This window comes from Nycticebus coucang, unplaced genomic scaffold (assembly GCF_027406575.1).
Source record: "Nycticebus coucang isolate mNycCou1 unplaced genomic scaffold, mNycCou1.pri scaffold_85, whole genome shotgun sequence".
Taxonomy (NCBI): Eukaryota; Metazoa; Chordata; class Mammalia; order Primates; family Lorisidae; genus Nycticebus; species Nycticebus coucang.
In genome coordinates, this window is record NW_026515598.1 from 253117 (window position 1) to 276667 (window position 23551).

Consider the following 23551-nt stretch of genomic DNA (forward strand, 5'->3'; position numbering starts at 1 on the left):
AGTCAGTATTTCCATTCCTGTTAATTGTTTACATGCTGTCTGTTGATCTGTTTAATGGGGATTTCCATAAAATGTTAACATTTATATATTCTAAAGTAATTGAAAATTTCCCTTCCTTACTAGATGAAATCGGTCCTTTGGACAAGTGCTATGAAGGACGTTCCTGGAGAGATAACATCAAATGGCCCTGGCGTCATCATCATTGCCATCGTATGACACAGGGCCAGCAGAAAGACACCAAGAGGACTAAAGTCCTGCACTTTTTGAAAGGTACAGAACATTAGTACCATATGTGGTTTTAAGTGTTTGCCTAGACTCAAGGTTATCTGTGGCATTTTCTGTTTCAGAAATCAAATATTCAAAATTAGCCATGTATTTTCTCTAACTGATAAAATTTTCCCACTTTCAAATATGTGTAGGCTCTTGCTGGCTTTCACTGTGGTCTCTAAACTTTTTAGCAAGATATTTTCATGCAAATTGTATTAATTCCAGTAAGTAATTTACTGGACTTTTCAACTGTCTTCATAATCATCTGGCAAGATTCCTAAATTATGAAAGCTAAAATGATTCAAAATGTAGCTTTTTTTTGTTACAAGTACATTTTAAAGTGGACCCTATGACTTGGTGATTTTAATTATGTTGACTTCAATTTTCAACAACAACAAAGATGTTCTTTATGAAAAATTTTAAACTATAACTGATCAAGTCATCCTTAAAGAAATGTAACTGTTTTGTGAAGAGTGAGTAGAAGAAGGTGTGTTGCCATTGGCTTTATTTTGTGCATACACCATAGTGAAAGGACAAGTAACCTATAAAGTGTTTTTCAACTACGACTAAAATCACTGGAATATTGATTTGAAGAGTCTTGGATTTCTTCAGATCTCTTTCCCGTGTCTGCACAAAGTAACTTTTATTTTTAAACATAACATGGGAAGTAAGCATACTCACAAAAAAAAAAAAATGAAATCAGCCTGTGCATTTATAATGTTTTCTAAAACTAACTTTGAAAATTTCAAAGACATGCAACATGAATTTATAGTGAACCTGCCAGATAAAGTAGCTGCCAGTGCCTGAGGAATCTTATACCAGTAGCCCCTAGTATGCAGCATGGAGGAGGTCTCAAGGACCATGTGGGCCTTGGCTCATGCCACAAGTACAAGGGCTTCATATAGCCTGAGACATTAAATTGTTTGCATTTCATTGTAAAAGAATTTTTGACTTTAATCTTGAAATATTATTTGTTTAAACATTAGATTTGAAACAATAGAAATTCTGTCCAATAAGGTGGTATCCTTCAACTTCTGAGACACTGTCAGAAACATGTTTTTGTAATCATTCCAACAAGGCACCCAGTAGAGTAACTCCTTAGATGTGAAACAGAAGAGCACAGCGTATCATGAAGTATCTTTTTCACTTTGCCTACTTAATTTAAAGCACCTCCACCTTGTATTAGGTCATCTACTCCCTTCATATGAGAATTGAGTACATTGGATTCTTGCTTCCCCATTCTTGTGAGGCTTTACTAAGAAGAATGTGTTCCAACTCAATCCAGGTTAATACAAAAGATTAATATAATAATTAATTAATACAAAAGAATACTATGGCTGCATAATATTCCATGGTATACATGTACCACAGCTTCTTAATCCATTCCTGTGTGTTTGGGCATTTAGGTTGTTTGCATATGTTGGTGATTGTAAATTGAGCTGCAGTGAACAGTCTAGTGCAAATGTCTTTATGATAAAAGGATGTTTTTTCTTTTGGGTAGATGCCTAGTAATGGGATTGCAGGATCAACTGGGAGGTCTAGTTTGAGTTCTTTGAGGATTCTCCATACTATTTTCCACAAAGGTTTTATTAGCTTGCAGTCACAACAGCAGTGTAAAAGTGTTTCCTTCTTTCAACATCCACACCGGCATCTGCAGCTTTGAGACTTTGTGATGTGGGCCCTTCTCACTGGGGTTAGGTGATGTCTCAGGGTGGTTTTGATTTATATTTCTCTGATGATCAGGGATGATGAGCATTTTTTTCAAATGTTAGGCATTTGTCATCATCAGAGAAGGTTCCGTTCATATCTCTTGCCCAGCGGTAGATGGGATTGTTTATGTTGTGTTGATTAATATGAGTTCTCTGTAGATTCTAGTTATCAACCCTTTGTCAGATACATACATTAGAAATATCTTTTCCTGTTCTGAAGTTGTCTTTGTGTTTTGTTGTTGCAATGACCGCTGAAGTCTTTGTGCATAAAATCATTCCCCAGTCCAACATCGTCAAGAGTTTTCCCCACAGTTCCTTCCAAGATTTTTATCATTTTGTGTCTTATATTTAAGTCTCTTTTCCATCTTGCATCAATTTTTGTAAGTGGTGAAAGTTGTGCATTGAGTTTCAGTCTTTTACATGTGTTTATCTAGTTGTGCCAGCACCATTTGTTGTAAAGAAAGTTTTTAAAGATCAAGATCCATTTCTTTCAATTTTTGTATATTGCTGGATTCCTACAATAATTCTAAAGGGAGTTTAATTTTAGCTTTTCCTTACAAATTTATGACTCTTTAAAAAATGAAATGTTTATCTGATAAAAGCAAATTCAAAGAACTAAAGTAACAGTCAGAGAATATATCCCTCCACATTGTTCTCCCTGTAGGTTTTCAGGTCCTGGTAATATCAGGGGTTTATTTTCTATGACATCATCTAGGCTGGGGAAATGGAAGCTGTGTTCAACAAATGCTGCACATTCACTGAGCAGAGAAGCACAGATACCACCTTTCAAAGAACAGGAACAGGCAGGAGGACTGAAGGTCTCATGTAACTGCCAAATCCAATTTGATCAGTAGTTTTATCCATTTCCCCTCAGCATCCACCACTTTCCTTTTTATAGTTGCTATCCTGTAAAAAGAGTTTGTGTTTTCTTCATTGATTTTTTTCCTTGCTTACAATCAAGCAAATGCACGTAGGGGAATGTAAAAGTGTCTCTCAAGAAGTCTCTTAATTCTCTTTTTGCTTCTTTCCTAAGTGTATGGCCTCATATATGCAACCTCTATAACCAACCTCTGATTTTCATACAGAAAGCTTTGGTATTTGGTGAAGCATGAGTTGATCAACCAATGATACCCTTGGTGTTCATAACAGTGACCATTTCATATGGTACTTGGACTCTTAAGTTTTGTCTCAAAGTGAATTTATCAGCCTCCAGCAGTAGTATGGCAGGGGCTACATGTGTTCTTAGGTATGGAGGCCATCTCTTCGGGCCCTTGGCAAGTTGCTTAGAGAGATAAGCAACTGGTCTTGCCAAGGATAATACATTTGGGTTGAGCACTTCCTCAGCTGTTCTATTTCTCTCTAATATGCATAGTTCAAAAGGGCTTGGCCAGGTCAGGGAGGCCTGACACCAGGGCTGTTCATAGTTTTTCCTTTAGCAGCTTAAAGGCTTTTGGTTGGCTGATTTTTACTCAATTGACCCTTTCTCTCCTCCCTTACTAATTTCATATAATGGTTGGCCAGTTTGTATGTTTCATTTAGTCTTTCACAGAAATTCTCAGGGCTTTTATGTGGCTTCTGCCTGACCTGCAGCCACCTTGGATATGTTTGCGGCTCTCTGGCTTTGTTATACTGACAAGGCCATAGTCAAGGTTGCGTTCAGTAGAAGAGAACGAAACCATTTAGCAGTTAAGTATAAATATCAGCAAGTTCTGGATTTCAAGGCTAAGATTCACCTGGAAATTCACAGTGAGAACATTAGTATTCTTATCTACAGACTTAGCACAGTTTTTAAAGTAATACCTAGGTTTAAGAGTTCCTATGGAACTGATCCAAAGTTCTGGACAATTCAAGTGAATATTCTTGCACATCAGTTGAATATTGGGCCTTTTATGAGGCCATGTTACATTCACATCATTTACTGGGAAATTCTCATTCAAGTTCCAGTTTTTTTTTCTCAATGTATCTATATAGACAAAACAGATAACGTTTAATAATACACAATTGTTTTCAGTGTGACCAACAGGTGACCTCTGTTGACACTTAAGTCTTCAGAGTAAATATAATTACTGTATATAGCTTTTTATTCTTTGGCCCGTCTCTTAGTCCCAATTGAACAGATCAGTTTAGTAAAACAGCTATGTCTCATTTTATGAGCTGGCATTGCAGACAAGGCTGGAATCTAATACAGGTGGGCTACAGTTTCTTTTTTTTCTTTGAACTACTTTTCTCTTTCTAATTTCTCACCTTACTAAAAACAAATGATAGCAGAACTAATTCAATTGCCAAAATAAGCTGTACTTTCAGTATACTGGGTGTGATCATTTGCATAAAGTGCATCAAAATAATTGTTAGTTACCTAGGCCTTTCTTCCCTTTAAAATTGCCTTTGCTGAAACTTTTTATAAGGAATCTCAGGTTAGAGTTGAAAGCCTTCCATGAGCCCAGATTTCATATGTGTAATTAGATACCTACATGCATTGGATAAATTCTTTGTCTTTTGAGATCCCCAAGCAAATTTTGGTTCCCAGACCTGTCAAAAAGTGACATTCTTTATTTAATACAGACCAGGAAATGTTATTGATGGGTATCTTTCCAGTTTTTTCAATGAACTTATCTTTTATTGGCCTTATAAACTCAACTTTAATTCCTTAAGGCAGTCTGGACACCTCTGAAAATGCTATTCCAGTCAAAGCCTTGGTAAAATACCAGTGTTTTTATAATATCCTATAGAACCGAATATATTCTTATTGAACTTATGCAAATAATTGTATTGTCAGAAATTAGGAATACTTACAGATGGCTTTCAAATTCAAGAGAAATCAAGGAGAGAGGAAAAACAAATGTTTCACATTCTGCCTATAAGTATATACATTCCTGAAGCTCAAAAGACAGAAAATGGTTTTCTTGACTTCTGGAAAACAGAACACAGAAAGAATCAGCAATGTTAAAAACAAAAAAACATAACAAACCAGCTGAGTTCCATGTAACTGATTTTTGTTCCATTTGAAGTTAGGTTAAGAACACTTACAGACAGGTTAGTTTTCTAATTAAAGTCTTAGAAGTTTGCCTTTAGCCCAATGCTATTTAATTATCAAAGACACCAAAAATTTGAATTGGAGAGAATTCCTCATTCTTTTTTAATAATTTCTCTTGAAGGATAAACTTTAAACTCAGTCAGTTACAAAACATACTTTTTGTGATGAATTAAAATTATTAATGATAATATATATTAAGACAGACTAATTTTTCATATATTATAATATACATACAAATATAATCTATATAAAATTATTTCATAATTGACAATATTTTCTATACATTTTTGGTACATTGAGTAAGTTTAATATGTCTTTCTCAGATTTTCAATGGTCTTGATATTTCAAAAAGAACAAATTTAGACTTTTTATTTTGGAAGGTTTGTCAAATATTACAGGCTGAAAACATTTCTTTAACAAGATGACAAGTCAAAAGATTTTAAGGGCAGTACTGGATAGTCATCTGGATTATATGTAAATTCTTTCAATAATAATTTTATGAACTGTATTCAGTCCAGCACAGACAATTGAAAACATTCTAAATGTTCTAAATTTTCCTGCCTATTACTTTCTTAAATAATCATTCTGTTTCAGGAGAAAATTTACCACATAAGATCCTTTTCTTACACAATGCTATTTTCCTTTCTGCCTATTTGTTTTTTACACTCAAAAAAACTACTTAATAGAAAACAAGATCACAGTTTACTATGAAGTTAATTATTCACTTGGCAAAACTAATAATTAGAAGATTTAGAAGGCAAGAATCTTATTCTTGAAAAAGACTCAGTTTCCCAAATAAATAAAATAATCAAATTATTATGTTTTACAAAAGAGAGACATTTTGTGGAATATAATATTGATACAGGATTTTTCCACTCAGAGCTAGACAGGGACACCCCATTTTTTAGGCTCAGATGAGCTCAGAAATCACATTCCCATTTCTAGGCACAAACAGGTTGCACCCTGCAGACTACACCCTCTGAACTAAGCAAATCCAGGATTAAAGCAGCCTGAACAAAGAGTAAATATCCTAATCCCCTCCCTATGACAAAAACCTAATAACCTTGCCCCAGTGAAGGGACTGCATTCATTCATTTATTAAAACACTCAATCAGCTTTAAAGGCTTCTTCCCATCTAACAAGCCTGGTCAAAATTTCTCTTAGTGTCAATATTAATCCTAGAAATAGACCCATACAGGAGACCTCTGACTTGGGCCTCTTCCCTACGACCAGAATCTCTGGCATTTTTCACTCTGTCTGCCTGCACCTCCGTCCAACAAAATCACAATTTATCATTCATCTGTGTCCCATAGGCTCAACTTTTAGACCATGAGACTAAGTATTCACTTAAGAAAGAAACTCCAGCAACATTACCATAACATAAGTATTCTGTCTGATGTCTTTTCATTGTTCCCTTAAGTCAAACACGGCCACATAGTAAAGATGGCCATCAAGGACAGGATCTGCATCCAAAACAGAAAGCAGAAAACCTGGAACATCCAGTTTCTTTCAGAATAGCCAGTGGGAAAAGTTGGAGCAGGGAAGAAAGGAGTCATGTGGGCTAATCTGCGCCCTGCAGTTGCTGGCCTAAGTAGGGGAATGAGCTCACCCAATTCAGAGATTTAAAATCAAGAACAAGAGGGACTTTACCTAACAATTTTAATCAGTGTAACTGGCTTATTGTACCCTCAATGAATCCCCAACAATAAAAAAAAAAAAAAAAAAGAAACATAAAAAAAAAAATAAAAAATAAAATCAAGAACACAAGCTCAAGGTCAAATCCAGCATACTTAGAAATATTATAGAGGTAGCAGTTCTATAAACTTTGAACATTTTAAGTTTAGTAACAGGTTCAAAACAAATTCTATCTTAAACAATGCCACAATCACCTGAACATCAGGGCATGTAAGTTATTCTTGTTTAAAGTTCTCAGTCTTCCCGGAGACATGTTGCAGTAGTCTCTCCACAAGCCCTTTTCCAAAATATTTCAGCACAGTTATTAACAGGGCAGCCTTTCTCCACATGCTTCTCATCCCTTTCCCTCAGACAAACTGCAAACACTTTATATACAGGGATACAGACAGCAGCCAGCACACAGTTATTTTCCCTATGAAAAGGGGAAGGGGGCATGAACTCCTCCTGCCTATTATTACCCATCTCAGTTAGTTTCCAAGCATTCACATGCACACAATTCCAACACATTTCTTAACCTTGGTACCCTCGATTTCTTACACAAACTGTCACTTAGCCACAGAAGGTAAACCAACACTCTCCTAGGATTTGTGAGGGGAAATGGGGAAATCTACATTTCGTGTCCAGTCTCAGTCCCACCAAACACACACACTCTCCTACACCTCTCACCAGTCCTGCCAGCAATCTTACATCCAGGGGTTGATCAGACACCTAATTCCATTAAAATAGTGGGGACCCTGCATCGATTCTACTTTGTCTTAGATATTTCCCAGGGCAGATGCCAGTTTCCTCCGGCCAGTTGGTAGCTACCCGGTGCATCTGAGCCTATTCTCTCCTTGAGTGGTCTCGCTTTGTTGTACCCACTGCACATACACAAAGCCAGGGAAGGGGATTATGGACTAAAATCAATTACTGATCAATGTATGGGAACTGGTCCAGATGACCTGGCTTCCCAGTGACCACTTGATGGACCACAGTCATGAGAGTTGGGTCAAGGGAGCCATTAGAAGGCCACCCTACATTGAATCTGGGCCATTGAACTTCACAGAGGACTCAGAGATGGTTCTTAGAATAGTGGACTCCATAATCATCAGAGAAGCCAGCACTGAGTTCTTTAACATGCACTGGAGGGGTGTCAGGGGTTCACTTTATTGAGTTCCCACAATTGTGAACCCAATCAAAAAGAATAGAAATCAGAACAGACACTAAGAATAGTCAGCACACTGATGACAATAATGACAAACAAACTCATGAACAAAGAACAAATCAAATGTGCCTCTGAGGCTGAGTCTCCCCACTGGCATCCTGCTGTTTTCAGGAACCTGGGACAGGTCTATCCAGCATGAGCCAACTCTCAGGAGCTCCTGTCTCTCCCTCATGGGTCTCTCCTGGGCAGTATTCAGGAGTCCCTGTGCCTCCTTCTTGGGTGCCTGTCATTCTTCCTGTGCACTAACGTGGCTCCCTGGGGCACTTAGCAGCATTACCACGGCACTGGAGTCTCTGTGACTATTCGGTGGCCTGTTCTTGGTAATGTAAGGTTACTTCCTGAACATAAATAAACTACACTTAGAATAAGAACACTTACCTCTTGAGAGAGAGTTTCAGACCCAGGATTTTGGTGGAATCCATCTGAGTTTCCTCAGAGCCCTCAAGAGGATTTCAGGAAATTACAGGGCCTGGAATATCTAGGGATGTGCCTCACCTTAATTTTTGCCATCTCCAGGGGGCGTCACATGTATTCGGACACTCCAGCTAGCGAGATCTCACTGGGGCCTCCAAATACTGTACCCAATGTAAGTGGAATTGTAGAGAAAAACCCAACACACTGTTTCAATTGAGTATTAGGTCTTTTATCAGCTGGACGACCAAGAAAGGTTCACATCTGAAAATTCTCTGCACCTGCATGACAAAAGAAGAGAGTTTTTATACCTTTCTTTCAGTTGGGGTGGGGAAGAAAAGCAAGCCTTTGCCAGGTTAGATTTACAGGGTTGGGTGTTGGTTAGTTACCAGGGGAACTGAGGATAGGAATGTCCTTTTACAATGATCTGCTGTAACTTTGGACTAATCCCCTGTCTCAGCAGGATATGTTTATTTAATAGCTCATTTCTGCAAGGCCTATGTGCTCACGGGGGTGCTGAAGAGGATGGGGAAGAGAATGCAAATCAGGGTCTGTTTGCCTTTTCATTCCCTACTTTCTCCCTCCACCTTAACGCTTCCTCATGGGGCAGGGATATGTCTGCCCAATCTGACTATGAGTCCCCAAAGTCCACATTCTTTTCCCCATGGTGGCCCAGTGGCAGTATCATAGATCCCATCACTCCTGTACACATTAATGCATCCATCCTTCCCAAAGGTTATAAGCTGGAGACACACACACATTTAATTTTACTTTTCTGTCCCCAAAACTATTAAAGAAAAAAAAAGTAATGAATGGCCCAAATTAACTTAAAAAAAAATTACATAACCAAATGGATGTCCATTTTCTCCTGAGAAATGAAAAGGTCTGTCAAGAACTTTCTGGAAACAGCCACCTCAGTGCCAGGTCCTAGTGATAAGTGCTGCCTGGCATCCAAGAGGCATCTCTGCTGGTCTTCAGCAGCCAGGCATCTGTTGTGTTAAGTGTTTCCAATCTCTGCTTTGTAGCACCCTTGTCTAAATACCAATGTCAGGAGGACTGGGTGATGTTTTGTGTGCTTTTTCTCTCAGCAGAGGAGTTGCCTGCCCGTACACACCCAGTTAAATAAACCAGTGAGTGATCTCTACTGGTTCAGTCATTTCCTGTTTTGCATTGTGTCACTTAAAATGAACACACCAACCCTTAATTGTAGTTTGTTTCATCATACAATTTTAAAATGGGAGGGGAGCCAATATTGTAACTTGGCTTTTGCCAAGGTTTTGCTGTGCACTGCCTCCTAAAAAATGACATGTGAGGTAGGAGCAGACCTATGAAAAAACCAACACGAAATGCTTTAAGTAAATAAATATCCAGTCCACTGAAAGCTGATACCCAAGGTTATTTGCAGATAATTTACTACCTGTGAACATCTTTCATGAAAACATTAATGTATTTCTTGGAGCCCATATGGGTTGTACTCATCTCACCAAAAACAGTATCACAAGAGCAGTCACATTTATCAACATTCAGGGCCATTGTATTGTTTTAACGTCAGTCTAGAATGTGTGAGAGGGAATGGCACATCTCTCCTTTCATAAAGAAATGAGACACTTTGGTCCATACCCTCAGTCTATATCCATACAGATGGGCATGTTGGATAAATTTAAAATAGCTACTCTTTATCATGTCCAATTCTACAAATCAGTACTGTGAACAACAGACAATTACAAAATAAAAAGGGATGATGGGGAAGCCTAAACTTTTCAATGTGCAGTCGTGATGGAGCACTACAAATGTTAAATTTTGGGATAAATGGCCCAGATGCTAAGTCTGTCTTTTTTGGCATGTGTATTTGAAGTAGGGGAAAGTAGACGTGACCTCCTATTACAGAAAGAGGCTGCTAAACTCTGCCTGTCCAGCCAGTCAGCCATGTGGATTAGTTTGCTTTTCTAAGATACTGGGGATTTTGTTCAGGAGGCATCTAGTCTACACAAATTGATCTCCTCTACCTGCCCCCTAAACTCCTCTGCAAACATGTTCTTCTACCTTTTGTAACTCAGACTGTTAGAAGCAGCCTCACTGACCCCCACCCCCAGGTCATAAAACTCCTAGTAGCCAGCCAGTATATTCAGTCATCTATGGAAATCCTTCAAAATGATTTACTAAAATGAAAAGGAAAGAAGATACAACATTGCCAAAAGGGGGAAAAAATCATTCATGGGTGAGAGATTATTTTTAATCAGATACTATCTGTTTCTTTTAAGAATGGAATGAGAGATTGTGTGTCATTCAGCCCTCACACCACCCTAAAGGTAAGTCCCATTATGATCCTCCCCTTTTTCAGGTGCAAAAACTGAGGAGGAAAGACAGTGAGTAATGTGCCCAGGTGAAGCAGGAACTGGGGCAGCTGTTGTTTGAAACCAGGCATTGTGGCTCCAGATGCTGCCTCTCTGAACTACCAAAGAAGTCCATGATCCCGCTTTACAGGTGAAACCTAAAGGCTGAGATTTAGTTCCAAGGGATCAAACAGAAAAATGTACATGATCATTAATAAACAACCAAAAGACAATTTACTTTGCAAATTCAAATATTTCTTTTCTGAATCTCAAAATAGACACAACGCTAAACACAGAGAGAGATTAGAGATGAAAGAGATCTAAATGAGCTTCCATTACCAACTTCATTGTGAGGGTTGATCATCTGGGACCATCTGTTGATCATCTGGGACAGGCCCTCTGCTTTGCAGGGAGAATCTTTTCTCCCCAAATGTAGTCCTCTAGCACACTAGTCCAATCTTTCTGCTATTTGTTTCCACCCACTGAATATGTAGCAAACATCCTGCACCCAGTTTGTGGTTGGTAAATAAATCCCTGTAGTTGGATTTGTGAAGAGGTCTCAAGGATGTCCATTATGGTTTTATAAATTTTAACTTATTTTCCAGACTTCCTTAACCTGAAGTCAATTAAGACACTGTTTACACACACGGTTTGGCTAAAATTGGGGATGGGGAAATGTTTCAGGAAGGACAGATGGAGCCTCATTTGCTTTCAAACAACCAGTAGTTTATTTTTTAAATACATGCGAAACAAAAAGCCACACTGAAATTTTCACTTTCTAGTATCTAGAAATAAAACCCAATTCTGTTCCTTGAAGCCCTGAATAAAAAAGCATGTCAGCCTTTCTTTTTTGTTTTCTATCTCTTTTTCCTTTCACCATCACTATTAGCACCCGGCTGTCTCACTTGCTAAGAGCTTTTGCACACACTCTTCTGCATGATGCACAGGGATGCAGCCTCAGGAAGTCTGATCTTGGTCATTGATGGTCACTCCAAACACACAAGTGTATCCATGTACCTGACCAAGGCCCAGGCTGTCCTTTTTTTATTTCCTATCTGACAGCCATATTGTTGCAGCATTGACCACAACCATTCAGAAATCTTACCCAAATGGTTAAACTCTCTAAACTCCTCCCCCTCACCCCTATCAAAGAAGTTTAGAAAACTGGAATGGGTAAAGAGAAATGAGCATCCCTCCAAAAAAACAAAAAAAAAAGGCTTTTTTTGGCTGGGCAAGGTCTATCATATCTCCTCTCTCTGCAAACACAGACAAGTTTTCAGCATACTATGCATCATGGATAAACATCTCAAAACAACAGGTTAATGTCATGTCCAGCATTAGCTTGAAGCCCCAAATTACTTCAAACAGATTCAAATGATTGAACTGGCTAGGCTGCCACCATTGTGGATTCCCAGGAGCAAGGAGAGCACCTGGTTCTCAGCTTGGGAGACAGCTCCAATTCCAGCACTTAACAGCTGCATGCTCTTGAGCAAGCTCCTAATGCCAAGACTTCAGTTTTCTCATCTGTCAAAGGTACTAATGCTTGCATATTTCTCAGAAACAGAGGCCAGGTCCGACAGACCAACACCGTTATCTGTGGCTATGGCCATGATATTGGCTGCTAATTCAGCATTCAAGGACAAACACCTCCTCATGGTGGATGAGGACGGCAAAACACCCATTTGATGCCCTGTCCTGTACATGGCAAAAGGCTCCTGGCATAGCGAGAGCTGGAATTCATCAAAGTGTGGATTTCACTGGCTTCTCACAACCTTTATGTGGGAATGTGGCAATGTGTAATTTATTTCAATTAAATTTTGTTTCACATACTCTTTTGCAAGTCAGGAATATGTGTAAGATTTTTCAAAAATGGGACAAAATGAAGAATGAAAAGAAGTTGCAGGATCTGATCATTGCATTATTAGCAGCCCAGTGTTTGCATGGCCTGGGTGGAAGCCTGTCTTTTTTAATACTCAGCTCTGTGAAGTCCTCCTTTCCCACAGAATCACAGACTCACAATTTCCTGGCTGAAGGGCCTATTTTTCTGCTTTAAGTGAAATCTCTGAATTCTCAAAAGTCAGTGGGAAGGACTGACTTGCCCTCCTGAGATGGGAAGGATCAGATAGACTACTCCAAATAAGTTTCAGTAATCAAAAGACATGATGTAATGTAATTAGTATTTTACAAATAAGGGAGAAAAGATGGAACTAAAGCCACCTGTCTCTGCAACTCTCAGTACATCTTATAATCACTCGATACATCCTTCTAAACTGGGGAAACACACCTTTGCCTCCAGTCCTCAGTTCATGGTGGGATCATGGGCAACCCCAAAACTTGGGAGTGTTCTAAGAGTTCCAATTATTATTTGATCCCCTGACTGCCCAGGTTAGGAGTAGGTGAGACCCATGACTTGGGGATTTGAAGATGTGGCTTCTCTGCATTGGGTGGTCCTCAAGCTCCTTCCTCCTGGTTTTCTCAGCAGGCCACAAAAGGCCACACAGGCTCTTTTGTCTTCCCTCCACTCTACTTTTCTGGGACTGCCCTGCCATTTTCCATTTTCTTTTCATGGTCAATTATGAATAAATCACTTACAGAAGACACAGTGGAGTGACCCCATCTTCAGGAAAGCCTCCTCTAGGACACAGTTAATGACTGTCAGAGTCCATATTGGCTAGGCTGACACCACTGTGGATTCCCAGGGTGCTATTCTTTTTCACACAGTGGAAATGCCGTCGGGGGTGGGTACCAAGCGACTATAGGATGGAAAGGGACCTTGAAGACTTAGCCACTTCTGCTCCTGAGTAATTAGGAGCCATCAAATGAGAAAAGTTTGCAGGAGTCTCCAGCCTCCTAAACCAGACAACAGGCTGGCTTTTCGGAATCCTAATGATGACAATAGGAGATAGAAGCTCAAGAAAACCATTTAACACCACCAGCATCTACCAGGCAGAGTGCTGCCCTAAAACCTGCAAGGAAGAGGCCTTCAGATCTATGGAATAGATTAGAGAATCTAAAGAGGAACCCAGCCACATACAGCCATATGATCTTGATAAGCCTAAAAAAAGGACCCACTAGGAAAAATAATTCTTGTTTAACCAATGATGCTGGGAGAACGTGTCAGCCACATGTGAAAGACTGAAACTGGACCAGCACCTCTTACCACTGAAAAAGATTTATTCTCGCTGGATAAAAGATTTAAATTTAAGACATAAAACAATAGAAATTCTAGAAGAGATTTTGAGGTAAAAACACTTCAAGATATTGGCCTTGGGAAAAACTATATGAGGAATATACCCATGGCAAATCTAGCAACACTACAAATAAATAAATGGGATTTGATCACGCTAAAAGTTTCTGTGCAGCTAAGGGTACCACAAACAAAGCAAACAGATAGCCTTAGGAATGGAAGGAAATTTCTCCTGTGATGAATCTGACAAAATCCTGATAACTATAATTTATAGAGAACTCAAATCATACACCACAAAAAAGAGCAAACAACCCCACTTCTATGTGGTCAAGAGACTTGAACAAAAACGTCTCTAAAGAAGACAGATGAATAGCCAACAAACACATGAAGAAATGCTCATCGTCTTTAATCATAAGAGAAATGCAAATCAAAACCACTCAGGTGAGATATTACCTAACTCCAGTAAAATTAGCCTACATCACTAACTCCCAAAACTGCAGATGCTGGTGTGGATGTGGAGAAAAGGAAACACTTTTACAGTGCTGGTGGGATTGCAAATTAATATAAACTCTATGGAGGTTCACATTGATCTCACAATCCCCTTATTAGGCATCTATGAAATCATTTTACCACAAAGACATTTTCACCAGAGTGTTTACTGAAATTCAATTCATCATTGCCAAGTCATGGAAGCAACCCACACACTCATCAACCCATGAACAGATTAACAAATTGTGGTATATGCATACCATAGAATACTATTCAGCCATAAAAAGATAGAGACTTAACATCTTTTATGTTTACCTGGATGGAGATACATTCTTCTTAGTAAAGTATCTCAAAAAAATAAGTCCTATGTACTCAGTACCAATATGAAACCAATATATAAACAATTACATCCTTGTATAAATGACAAAAGAAAAATATGGTTTAGAAAGGGGGAGAGGTGAGGAAGGAAATGGGAGGGGGATGTGGGAAGGGCAGTTGATGGGAGGAGAGAAGGTATTTGGTGGATCCCACCTAATGTGCACAATGATAGAGTGTTTAGCAAGCCCCCTTGGTGAGAGGTTCCTCTACATCTTGAACTTTAGTTTGGAAGTGAGAACAATATAACCTAAAAATTTGTGCCCTCATATTAATTTGAAATAAAAAAATTATTAAAAGAAAGAAAAGAATAGCGGGCTAGAGACACCAAAGAGGTACTCTTTGCACTTTATGTTAACAGCTGTTAGGCTGTGCTTTCTGCTGGGGACACCTGCATATCCACAGCTCACATGCTCCCTCCAGGATGTCCTCTCTGAGTCCTCAGCACATCCGGCTCCACATCCCTTGCTGGCTCCACCCCGAGCTCAGTGCTGCCTCTTGGCTGCTTGTAACTCAAGCTTCTCAGCAGCTGGCAGAAACCTAGCACACAGATGTGCCTAAAGCTTGGTGAATCAGGACCTTTCTGGGTTCCTTTTCTTCAGAAAAACCAAGTAATGACCCTCCTGGGCACTCACTTCCTTAAAGTAGATGTTGCCTGTCCATAAAGGATACAGGCCTATTTGTCCCAGATCTACTAAGGTTGCCTTGGGGTTTGCACAGCTGGGATGGGGTGGAGAGCCCCCCCAGCAGGCTAGGGATCTGTAAGGATTGTAGAAAGACATTTGTCAAATGGGCCTATTGAGGGACAGCTGAGTCTACAGATGGGTCTTCGCCTTCTCCCCTCTTGCTCCTGGCATAACAGAGCAGAGCCAGGATGGTCACCTGAGCCTTCAGACCTGCGAGTGTCTCCTTTACTCCACCAGACAGCATCCACCCCTGCCTTGTCCCATGTTCCCTGGCTTTCCCTGCCTCCCCTTAGTCTGAGTCTTTCCCAGTGGGTGAAGAAAGACCAGATGTTCAGGTGGCAGGAAGCCCACCCACCTGAGCATATAGCATGTAACTCCGATTCCTGACCTGGTCTGGGTGGAACTGGGCACCTAGAGCCAGACCCTTTTTGTCAGAAGGCCAGCAGCTCTGGCTGACCATGGCTCGTCAGCCAAACAGCTTGAGAGCCCAAAGCCTTTTGAAACTTCCCAAGAAGCCAGAAACATATTTTTATGTGAAATCCCTGGAGTTCTAAACATCAACCAGCAATTCCAGGCTTTCAGAGGCTCTGGGTGAGTCAAGCCAATCAAGTCTGCAGATTGTTAGCAGTGGACATACACCTGCCCTTGGCTTTCCTGCTGAGATAGCCTTCTACAGCCACTTCACAATCCCGGGCCTACCGGCACCCCCTTGGAAAGCGCTCAGCCTCCCCCATTCAGGGCGGGAGTGTTTTTGCAGGAGCAACACTCATTCTGGGCACAAACACCTGGGGCCTCCAGCCCAAGGCTTTCCTGGTCTCCCTCCCTAGTTACCCTGGTCCCTGCAGCAGCCAATAAACACACTTCTGCCTGCTCTCTTTCTCTTCATCACCCTGGGCCTCACTCAGTAATCTAGCTGTGGCTGTGAAATCATTCTTTTTTCAGAGACATTTATGGAGCAGTGGTTAAGGAGAAGAGCTATTGATAACCCACCCCGTGGATGTATTAATTTTCAAAAATAAAAAAATAAGGCCAATGAATGAATAAAGAAAGACCTGAGCTTTTATTGAATGGCCATCTTGCAGTGGGATTTGAGGCCTAGACCGTCACTCCACCCTTTCTTCTGTATGGAAGAATAAATCATGTGTTCTTCCACCGGCTCTATGCTTAAGAAGGTACAGCCACCCTACAACTATATCCTGGGACGTGTTAAATATTTGGCATGCATTTCTCTTTATTTTTGAATAACTATTTAACTGACAGGTGGCCAGAGAACAAAAATCAGAAGTAAACCCCAAAGCAGTAAGGGTCTAAGGGTTTGAAGGAGCCCAGGGGACTAACAAGGAGCTCTGAGGAATCCTGGAAGTTTCAGTAGTGGAGGATGGCCCAGTCCTCTTGTCCCCTTTAGAGATTTTGCTGCTGAGAGGTCCAGTAGCAGAAGGTCCTGGGTGTGTGCCCTTTACCCTGCATTTCCCCAGTGCCTGGGAATAAATAAGAACCATCCAATAGGAGAGACAAAATGCAGGTCTCCAGGCCCTCAGCATTTGGAATTCAGGATGTGTGGTAGCCTTCAAGGGGTAGTTCTCAGCATACATCTGATTTATCTTGAGGCTCCCTGTCTGGCCCCAGGGTCCTGATTCACCAAGCTTTAGGCAGAGCTGTGTGCCAGGTCCCTGCCAGGTGCTGAAAAGCTTGAGTAACAAGCAGCCAAGAGGCAGCACTGAGCTTGGGGTGGAGCCAGCAAGGGAGGTGGAGCCAGATGTGCTGAGGGCTCAGAGGGGACTTCCTGGAGGGAGCATGTGAGCTGTGGGGTTGCGGGTGTCCCCAGCAGAAAGCACAGCCTACCAGCTGTTCGCATAAAGTGCAAAGAGTCCCTCTTTTGTGTCTCTAGCCCGCTATGCTTTTCTTTCTTTTTTTTTTTTTTAATAAAATTTAGCTATCTGAAATCAGCTTGACCAAGCTGACCTATAACTTTGGGATATTACATTTTCTTTATTCTCACATAAACTCTCTTAAAAATCATATTATCAGTGCCAAAGTTCAGTTATTTTCACATCAATTCTTAAATTCTCACCAGTGAGTAGGGAAGTGAAGACATGGGCCTGTCAAGTGTCTCTCCATCCCCGTGGGAAGGCCAAGCTCACATCAGAAGCTGTGACCTCTAAGTAGACTCAGTCTCTCTAACAGGCCCAAACCAGGGGAGCAGGGAAACTATGCAATTTGGAAACGTTAGAAAGAAGTATCCAAGCTAAAGGAAGTTAGGAGTATGGGATACGGCACACTGCGTGGAACTGGGTTTTTTAAGAAGATTTCTTGAAAACGTATGAGCACTGATTTGGATAACCAAATAACACTCTCTCAAGGGCTATCTGTGTAAGGAATCAAATTTTGGATGCCAAGCAAATTATAAACCTGTCACAATAAAATCTACATCAGAAGATCTCATCATCAGTTTTTATGCTCGCTTGCCATTAAAATGACTTAAATATAAAAGCTGTATTTTTGACCAGCAAACTGTGTCTGCAGTCTCGATATATACTGTGTAATGTGAGACAAACAGCTCTAACTCTGACAAAGCAACCGCACTGTGTCCTCTCAATTCAGCTCAGATTTTCTGAAGGGCAGTGCAGTGATTCTCAGAGTAAATCAATAAAATTAAACAGCATTTTAGGGCCTATTCTCGAGAAAGAAATTAAGCCTGCTGTGTAAATTCAGACCCTTTTCCAGTAAAGTTTCTAAAATGAAATCATCAAATCAGGATGTCTTGAGTACCAAGAAGAGAGCTACTACTATTTCACACTTCAGTTTTGCAAAACAGTTTTTGGCCAGGGTCAGGTTTGAACCCACCACCTCCAGTATATGGGGCCAGCAGCCTACTCCTTTGAGCCACAGGCGCCGCCCCCAAATAGTATTCTTTATCACTTGGTAATCTTAGAGAAGAGGATTATATATACCTAGTCCTACACACACAATATCGTGAAGAAACAAAGTAAGAAATATTCTTTAGGTGTGGCTTACAAATGGAATAAACTTCAAAATGAGATTGCAAACAGATGTACAGTAATTTTGCATTTTTCAAATCTAATACGAAAGAAAAAATGCCAAACCACTGAAACATATACACAAAAGAAAACAGAAGGAAATCATGCCAGTTTTGAAATATTGTTTATATTTTTATCTTTTCATTACTAGTTTTTGAAACAAGTATCCCCCTGACACTACTGTAGTAGCACATACGTTTATTAAAAAGAGCACATTCATTGAATTCCTAATGCATTCCATGTTAAACATGAGGAGAAGAGATTTTTCCAGAAGGTAAGAGAAAGTACATCTGTATTCTAGATTTTGATAGGCCAAATAATATGTCCTTTAAATTAGATGATCTAAAGTCCTAAAAGCATTCCTACTTTTCTTGAATTCTAGGTATTATTTTTTGGAAGAATATTTCTAAAAGATATGACTCTAAAGTCAGAAGACTTGGTCTTACATCTGGCCATATCCGTTATTTCTTTTATGCATTTTAGGAAGTCATTTCAGAATTACCACATTTTTCTCTGCTGCAGTAAGGGTTACCACATTCTCCCCTATCAGGCATGCTATCAGGATAAAATGATACAATGATAATTAACCTTGAATTGTTTTAGTGATATACCAGAATTTTTCTACTGTTGAGAATGAATACTGCCCCAACCCAAGATCAAAGCTCCTTCTCTGGTTCTTTGTACTTTGTATGTTCACCGTCCCCTGAACCTTGAAAGCAGTGCTTTTCAACCTTTTTAAGTCACAGTACACTAGAATCTATAGCTAAACTCATATAACACACTTAAATTGTGTTGAAAAAAAAGATTAAAAAAAAAGAATACACTGTGCTTTCAAATTCTATTGAAAATAATTTAATGATCATTAAAAATTTTCACAACGCACCTAAGATCCTTCTTGACCAGTGTGCCCAGCAGTTGAAAATCAATGCTCTGAAGACCTCAACATGTTCTGGGTTTGGGACAGATAACCCCAAGTAAATCTTGCTTGTTAAAATTGGGAAGTTAGTTTCCTTCTTTTTCTGACCCCATACTTGTGAAAACCTAAGCAATCTCGAGTTTTCCGAAACCACATTAAGTAATACTGTATGAGTTTTCAAAATCTACCTTTGTCTATATTTGGCTACCCTTAATTTGTTGTTTTTTTTTGTTTCTTTGTTTCTTTGTTGTTTTTTGAGACAGAGTCTCACTTCATTACCCTGGGTAGAGGGCTGTGGCATCACAGCTCACAGAAACCTCTAACTCTTCGGCTTAGGTGATTCTCCTGCCTCAGCCTCCCGAGAAGCGGGTACTACGACACCCGCCACAATGCCCAGCTATTTTTTGTTGCAATTGTCACTGCTGTTTTAGCTGGCTGGAGCTGGGTTGGAACCCAACACCCTCGGTATATGGGGCCAGCACTCTACCCACTGAACCACAGTTGCTGCCCACTACCCTTAATTTGGAGATATAATAATTATTTTCTTTTCCCCTAGTTAGTTACCTACATTTGCATATAACCAGAACAAATGACATTAGGGCATATGCATATTTCCACTGCGACAGGGGCACCCAAAACTACAGCCAGGCCCTAGGAGGTACAGATATTCTAGTTATTTGAGCCTCTCAGAATTAGAAAATGAAGCAATGTCAGACAGAGTGCAAAAAACTTGTGCACATTTTAGAAGTGTACACTTGAAAAATTATGTTTTTAGCACACAGAGAAACAAAATAAGAGGAAATTTTGAAGTATCTTCTTTATTTTCTGTTCTGTGCATATCTTTATTAACCTCTTTTTAATAGTTCCAGAGCATTGTGCTTTTATCCTCTGTGCTGTGGCGGGAGGAGCAGAAGATCCCCAGCTGCTCCAGAGTCTTTGGCTGCAGACACTGAGAGAAAAGGGGCAATGTGAACATGTGATCTGTCTGAGCTGAGCTGACTGCATGGGCATCACTTACTTCCTTTTTTGCACGTTTCATAATTAATTTATGCAGTTATTTGATATCCTTAAGAAAACTGTTGATCTTGAATTTCATTCAAGTTAAAAGGAATGCAATTAAAACATCAATAAAGAAGTGTGTTTGCTCCTGAGGTAAACAAACTTTTTCTTTAAAGGGAGAGATAGTAAATATTTTAGCCTTCACAGACCATATAATATTTCTGGTAACTACCCAATTTTGCTTTAGTAGCATGAAAATAGCTATAGATATGTAAAAGAATGGTGGAGACTGTGTTTCAATATAACTTTTATTTATGGAAATTTGAATTTCCTGTAATTTTCACAAATCACAAAATATTTTTCTTTTGATTTTTATCAATCATTTAAAAATGTAAAATCATTCTTAATTCAGGGGCATATAAATCAGAAAGTGGGTCAGATTCAGCCTTCTGATGGTAGTTTGCCCAGCCTTTTTTAGTCTAGTTAATCTAGTTTAACTTAAAGTTGCAAAAAAGGTGACCAAGATTCACCTCTGTTCCCAAGTGAAAAACTACATAAAAGACACCTGCTTTAGATTTATTCAATTTTTTTCTTAAAAACATTAAATAGACTTAGTCTATTAATGAAAATTTCTCTGAATTTTTTTATCAATTACATTGAAAAACTTCCAATGTGCTCATTTCAACTGTGAAAGCCATCGAGGCAACCTCTATTTGGACTCCATATCGAGGTTAATAAACTTTCTGTTATCTGAGACCATATTTTAGGTTAAATGTATGTAACAAAAACTTCTAAAGCAGTGGTTCTCAACCTTCCTAATGCTGCAACCCTTTAATACAGTTCCTGTGGGTCGCGACCCACAGGTTGGGAACAACTGTTCTAAAGCTTTCTGCTTCTGTTAAACTAGTAGATACCCATAATTTGATGAACGCTGGAATGAGGCATTGGAGGAAAAGTAGAAGGAACAGAATTGTCTTCTTCACTGTATTATTTTGCGGAAAGACTCAGAAGTGTGTATGTTGATTATTCTCCCCCTAACCTGAATAACTTTGCCATTTAACATTTCAAATAATTTGATTATCTTTGGAAATAATGCTGACTCTTTATCCCACTGATCAGCTTCACCTTTATTGCTGCCATTGTTTTCAATATACTCTTAAAGCTCTATCTGAATGTCCCACACGGCAATTTCATTTTTCTCTCAGAGTTGTTTGTTCAGGGACATTGGGCTAACAGGCACGGTGGCTCACACCTCTAATCCTAGTACTCTTGGAGGGCGAGGTGGGTAGATTGCTTGAGCTCAGAAGTCAAGACCAGCCTAAGCAAGAGCAAGACCCTGTCTCTACTAAAAATAGAAAAACTAACTGGGCATTGTGGTGGGTGGCTGTAGATCCTCCCAACTACTCAGGAAGATACTTAAGCCCGAGTTTGAGGTTGCTGTGAGCTATGATGCCACGGCAGTCTACCCAGGCTAACAGAGTGAAACTCTGTCTCAAAAAAATAAAAATAAAAAAAATAAAGTCACTGGGGCAACTTTAATCAGATGTAGTTCATGAGGCCTCCTCGAAAATTGTGGCTGAGAGTCCATTTATTACAGTAACTATTTGTGATTCCTCAATCCTACCACTACAAAAGAACTCGCAGTTTGCAGTAACAATATTACTGCAAAAATGAGTAAGTCCCTAGTCAACTGTAAAACATACACACAATAGCAGCAGCAGTGACAAAAAAATTAGTCCACTTGGCTCCTCAGAGCTCACAGCTACTGCATTGATATGGAAGCTGTGTGTATAGGGTACACCACACCAGCCATATGTTGACTAAGGCTAAAACCAGCTCTCTGGGGAGAAAAGTCCTCATTTGCTGATTTCCACAGTGTGGATACTTACAGCGTGGCCCTTTTGTGGCCACCAATGTGACACCTCTGAATGTGGAATGGGGAGACTTCCTCTCCATTGGCTCTTTTCAACTGAGATGAGCTGGCTTGTGCACCTCGCTGCCCGATAGTAAGAAACTACAGTAATTTTCTCCTGATATCTAAAAGGGAAACTGAAAATCAAACCTCCTTCCTATATTTATTTTCGTAATATTATATATTTCTATAATAAATAAAATCCTCTTAATGACTAGAAGGCTGCAAAATATTGGGTTATTTTATTTTTGCTGGTTTTATATTTTGAAATTTCAGAATATTTTTGTACAAATGTTTTGGTTACATGAGTTGCCTTTGCACAATTTGAGTCAAAGTTGTAAGTGTGCCCATCACCCAGACAGTATGTATTGTGTCCGTGAGATGTAAATTCATTGTTCCCCCTGGCCCTTGCCACCTGCTTGCTTTCCATTTCATTTTACTAGCAAATGTGCATATGGGTGTTGCCTGATTAGTTCCAGTTAAATAGTGAGTGCATGTGGGTTTTCTTTTTCCATTCTTATGAAACTTCACTTAGAAGAATGGCCACATCTTCAGGATAACTTACGAATGAAGGTACTGACACTAATAAAATTTAGAATTGTTACTTGTAATGAAGGGAACACCTAGCAGAGAAATTATCATTTATAAATGTCAGCAAAAGCTACATTTAAGACAGAACCTTTTATTAGGATTTTTAAAAAAAATCAAATCAGGGCAATTAAGACATAATCTTGAAATGCATTCCTTTTGTGTGTGCCTTTTAAATTCTTTTTATTTTTCCAATGTTATGTTTTACAGCAAACCATGGTTCTTATGAATGCAAATCAAATTGATTGCAATGATTCACGTAGTGTAAAGTGGGCAAGAACACCATGCTATGCTACTAGCACTGATTTGTAACATGAGTGGTAGATGTTCGTGGCAAAAAGAGAAGGAATAATCTGTGGCTTAGTTGTAGAACTGAGTCCCTAAAGCTTATCTGATGACGTGAACAAGACTTTCTCTTACAGGATAGCTATTGTTTATCTTGCCATCACTAGTTAGAGCAAGAAGCTTTACTCGTTTCGCATTCAAATGAGAGTAACAGTATGACATTTTACCTAACCTAGACAAAATGAGATAAAAATGTAAATTTAGGTGTATAGGCCAAGATTAAAATTGCTAATGCTAGGATGAGTCACACCTGTTTGTAACTGAGACCACACTTAGTAGCTCAACAACTCATCCAACCTGAGTTATTCGCATCTCTCAGTATCTGGTTCTACAAAGCTGTAGAAGACATCAGTTCAGCTTGTT

At 39.5% G+C, this 23551-nt stretch overlaps 1 long non-coding RNA gene across 1 annotated transcript; it reads left to right on the forward strand.

Moving 5' to 3' along the window:
- The first annotated feature begins 138 nt into the window (after nucleotides 1-138).
- LOC128579615 (uncharacterized) lies at nucleotides 139-20339 on the forward strand. Its single transcript, XR_008378220.1, has 3 exons — nucleotides 139-270; nucleotides 10662-10804; nucleotides 20208-20339. It is a non-coding gene; the product is annotated as an uncharacterized LOC128579615 (long non-coding RNA).
- The last annotated feature ends 3212 nt before the right edge of the window (nucleotides 20340-23551 follow it).